A 4,749-nucleotide genomic window follows, 5' to 3' on the forward strand; every position below is an offset into this window, starting at 1 on the left:
TGGACCGTAAACAAATTAATACTATCAGGTGATAATTTAAATAAATCGTTATATTATAAAATAAACGAAGATAAATTTTGATATTTAAAACCATTGTATATAAGCGATTCAATCAAGAGAACCGATAAGTTGTGAAAATGATAAACAATAATTTTTTATTTTAAAGATGAATTAATTTAAATGATATATAATCAGTTAAAACTTCTTTATGTTTACTCGATTGACCAATTTTAAAGATGAGTTGAAAGCCATGCTTGTTTATTTACATATGTGAAGAAGTTCATGACTTATCCGATGTGGGGAAAAAATTTGCGTACGTCAGGGGGTACGCATCTCTGCGTACATAATAGGGTACATGAGAGTTATACGGAGATTACAAGGGGGTTATAACCTGTTGTACCTCCCGTGTAACTCTCGTGTAACCTCCTGTGTAAATCCCGTGTAACCCCGCTGTAACAATTATACATGCTTGTAACTCCTATGTAACTCTCGTGTACGCGCTTGTAACTCCCATGTAACTCCCATGTAACTCCCGTGTACACTATTATGTACGCAGAGATGCGTACCCCCTGACGTACGCAATTTTTTTCCCCGATGTGGGCACAATAACACTCATTTAACATGTCTTTATTAACTTATTTAGATGACTTTTTGATATGTTTTCTTATAAAATTCATATTTATAGATGTGTGCTTGGCATTTTTGTCTTAAAGGGAGGATGATGGACCAAATAACTTGGAGTAAAAAAGCGATCTTTAATGGCAATAGAGATGGTTTTTCTCTTAAATGAAGAAAGGCGGACTAGACCTATATTCGATGGGCGAATAAAGATGATAAGGACAATATTTTTTTATGAATGGAGGAGATGGTTGAGACGATCATTCTCATTAGTAGAAGGGACTGGATGTCAAAAGGATTGGAAGTCAACAGTTGATGTAGGTTGTTGAGTATTCATAAATGAATGAGGTGAATTAGGCGATTGATTCATTATAAGACAAATGATAATAAACACATTGGGTCTCCTAAATTGAGGCTTGAATGACCAGAAATCATTAAACAATGATAGCAGACAAGTTAAATGGCAATGTTGGCAACTAGAAGAATCCTTCCCTTGAAAAGAAGTGAATTAAATATAAAACATAAACTTGATAGGAAAAGGAAGAAATTAAGCTATTCCTTCTCCTAAAAGGATGAGGGTTCATGGACTAAAAGACCAAATAACTTATATTTAAATGTAGAAAAATAGAAGATAATGTCATTATTTTGAATGGAGAAATGCATATTAGACAACTTAATATTGGTGTATAATAAGTGGCATGCAGCTGAGATAATCATTCTCTAGAATAGACAGAAGTCATTTATACAATTTAAGTTGGAAGATAATAAGAGGTCGAGATATTTTATCTCCTAAATAAAAGGAATTTGATTGGATAAATTGGAGAAGGTGGTGCAACGAAGATCTATAAACACTAATATAGTTAATTAGACAAAAATGTTCCGATATATATATGTATATAGACACGCACGTGCAGGCACGCGCGCGCGCGCGCGCAGGCACGCACGCACACACGCGCGCACACACACACACACACACACACACACACACACACACACACACACACACACACATATATATATATATATATATATATGTCATGAATAGGGCTTCAAAATGTAAACAACGAGAATAACAATTGTATAGATTATGAGAGGTAATAACTTAATCCATAGTTGTCCTTATATCATAATATTTAAAATTTCTATCAATAATAGATTAATTATTTCATGTCATCAATTAATTATTAGTGATTATATATTCTCATCCTAAGCCATCTTGATTGACCAACTCATGCTCTAGATAAATTATCGATGTTGACAAATATGTGATGTGACAATCATCATTGATGACAAAGTTTTCATCAACGATTAACTATATTACTTCAATTTTATTAACATCATGAATAAAATAGAGTTAATTGATCAAAAAGTTGATGATTGAATTAAAAAAAATATTCTTAAAAGGTTTACAAAATAAATTTATGAATTTTCAAAAATGGTGGCATGAAATTATTCATTAAATTGAAAAGAGTGATATAATAAAATTGGCTTGCAAATTTGAGATATATTGACATAAAAACAACTATAATGAATATATATCTATTAAAATGATTTACACAATAATAATCAAGTTTTGACAAAGTCAGAAACTTAAAAATGATTTTTCTTTATACATCTTTTTGAGGACTACTTTTGTGACAATCAACTAGCCTTCAAGGATGTGATATTGATCATTACTAGTTGTGAATACCCATCATTGTACATGATGGAGAAGAGTAAAAAGATAATTGGTGAATAATTATGTCTCAATTGGAGAAAGGTGAAGGAGCTATTTATACCAAATTTCAATAAATAGATCCTTCATTCAAATTTGAGCTTTATTTTGTGTTTTGGAATTATCATTAGGAGATAGATATTTTTACCATAAATATGCATTATTTAGAGACTATTTGGCCCTTATAATTTTTGAAGCCCTAATTTACAAATCGTTTAATCTTGAACTGATTTAGATGCTTTGAGATTTGCATTTTTGCTAAGAATATATGTAATCAAATAGGCTTTCTAATCATATTAATGCATAAGTAATGAATGTTCTTATTAATAGAAGCATTATATAATTATACTAACATTGAAAAATTACTTGCATGCAATTTTTAAATTAACTACAACAATTTTGATCATTACTCAAAATGGTCGACCTTATTTGAATAGTCAATGTACACCACTGATCTCCAATAGGAAGGTCGTAACTTCAAATTCTACAAAAAAAAAGTTAAATATTTATACAAAGAAACAAAATTCTAAAACTCGATAGTATTGAAAGCTCATCTCAATAAAAATAGTAAATTACTATATTATGATAATACTTAACTTCTCTTACATTAAAATGAATTAAAAGAAAAGAGAGGAAAATGAGGCATATTATTTTTCATAATAAGTTTAACATAGGTAGGTGAAATTCATGCTATCACAATAAACTTTAGCCATAAAACATAAAGGTATGCCAAGTTCATTTAGTTGGGATTGAAAATTCCCAACTTTTGCCAAGATATTGGTGATGGCCTATTTTCTACTTCAATTTATAAAGCAAACAATGTTTTGATGGCCATGAAAAATAAAATTGACACTTATGGTGGTTGAATCAACAATGTTTTTTACTTTCTCAATATTGAAGAAGCCAAGTCAATATAATGGTGAGTTTTTGCTAAGAAATAACCCGTGATGGATAGTTGCTTGAAGGCGGTGAAGGATCTAGTTAGAAACATTCTAGTGAATAATTATCGATCAATGAATGAACTAAATGTGTTTATTGATAGCTAAAGAAATGTCCAATTGTGTAAGAGAAAGGTACTATAATTTTCTAATAAAGGATTGATACTTTATGACATTAATGAGGAAGATGACATCATGTTTTTGAATGCGGTTGAGAGACAAGTGAGTGCATATATTTGTATTTTTACATTAATATGCTCTAATAGATGTTGAATGCATTTGAGTAAAAGAATTAAATTCAACTCAAACATGTATAAGAGAATTCCAAGATCTTAGATATAGAATTTAATGGATTATTGATTAGTTATATGAGATTTTTGCCATTGCACATGAGAATTATGCCATAGAAAAGAAAGGAAAATACACTATCAGGTGTTACTACGAGTAAATAAATATTGATTTACCCAAAATTAATTTAATAAAAACACTATATAAAAGGAAGTGGTGAATTTGTTGATATTAAGCATGAGGAGCTTTGTTGCGGCTATTATTCAGTGAGCTGTGTGAATACAAAATTTAAATATTAATGTTCATTTTAAATAAAAATAATAGTATTTTATGAATAATTTTCACTAAATGTATTATATATTAGAAGAATTTCTCACATTATGTGAGATTTATTTTTTAATGAGGAAAGGAAATATTGTGAAAATTAAGAAAGAAAGTAAGGTTGGGCCTTGACTTTGTGTATTGTATGTTGTGACACTACTCAGTGAAGACAAATTGGAACAAAAATGAAGTAGTCGATGTGAAGCAATGTACATGGAGCACTATGACTCTCAAAATATAAAGAACAATTCAGGAAACTGAGATCTTACACTCATATTTGGGAGCATTGCAACACTTAAAAAAAAAATGTTAAAATCTATCCTAAGAGACAAATAACAAAGAATCACGATGTTAGCCCTAAGTGTTGCAATGCTAAATCCTATAAAAATCAAGCTAAGAGATAGTGTGCATATCACCATTATGCTATAAGACTCGATATCACCACAAAATGATTGAAAAAGGTTTAATTTTGAAGTTGTTTTTAAGTTAATTGAGAGAGTTATGCATTCAATTGGGGGTATTATACATGTAATTGTGGGATTCATGAGATGGTGGCACTTGATTATTATAAGGATTAGTAAGGTGTACTTAGCGTGTTGTAATTGTTAGTATGATAGAAACTTAAAGACTAAAAGAGTACTAGAGAGTGGATTTAGAGAAGGAGAGCACTTTAGAGCAGAAGTAGAAGAGCATTTAAAAAAATCTATAATTAAAATTGATTCTATCTTTCAAATTAAATTAATTAAAATCTATTAACTAGATTAAAGGGGAATTCAATTTTAACTTAGACTTAGTGTTAGGTCTAGTTTGAGTTAGACCTAAAGGTAATTCAATTTGAACTAAGTCTAAACTAGATTAGATTTAGGTTAG

This window comes from Phalaenopsis equestris, unplaced genomic scaffold (assembly GCF_001263595.1).
Source record: "Phalaenopsis equestris unplaced genomic scaffold, ASM126359v1 Scaffold221112, whole genome shotgun sequence".
Taxonomy (NCBI): domain Eukaryota; kingdom Viridiplantae; phylum Streptophyta; class Magnoliopsida; order Asparagales; family Orchidaceae; genus Phalaenopsis; species Phalaenopsis equestris.